Here is a 228-nt window from a genome sequence, read left to right on the forward strand (position 1 = left end):
TAGTGTGTGTGTGGGACCCCGTACCCCAGTGAGAGTCAGTGTGTGTGTGGGACCCCGTACCCCAGTGAGAGTCAGTGTGTGTGTGGGACCCCGTACCCCAGTGAGAGTCAGTGTGTGTGTGGGACCCTGTACCCCAGTGAGAGTCAGTGTGTGTGTGTGGGACCCCGTACCCCAGTGAGAATCAGTGTGTGTGGGACCCCGTACCCCAGTGAGAGTCAGTGTGTGTGT

At 59.2% G+C, this 228-nt stretch overlaps 1 protein-coding gene across 1 annotated transcript in view; it reads left to right on the forward strand.

The window, feature by feature from the left end:
• Positions 1 to 228, forward strand: part of hyal2a (hyaluronidase 2a) — an 18,046-nt gene that overhangs the window by 1,348 nt on the left and 16,470 nt on the right. The gene's annotated exons all lie outside the window — the stretch shown is intronic.

This window comes from Rhincodon typus, chromosome 16 (genome assembly GCF_021869965.1).
Source record: "Rhincodon typus isolate 14 chromosome 16, sRhiTyp1.1, whole genome shotgun sequence".
Classification (NCBI taxonomy): Eukaryota; Metazoa; Chordata; class Chondrichthyes; order Orectolobiformes; family Rhincodontidae; genus Rhincodon; species Rhincodon typus.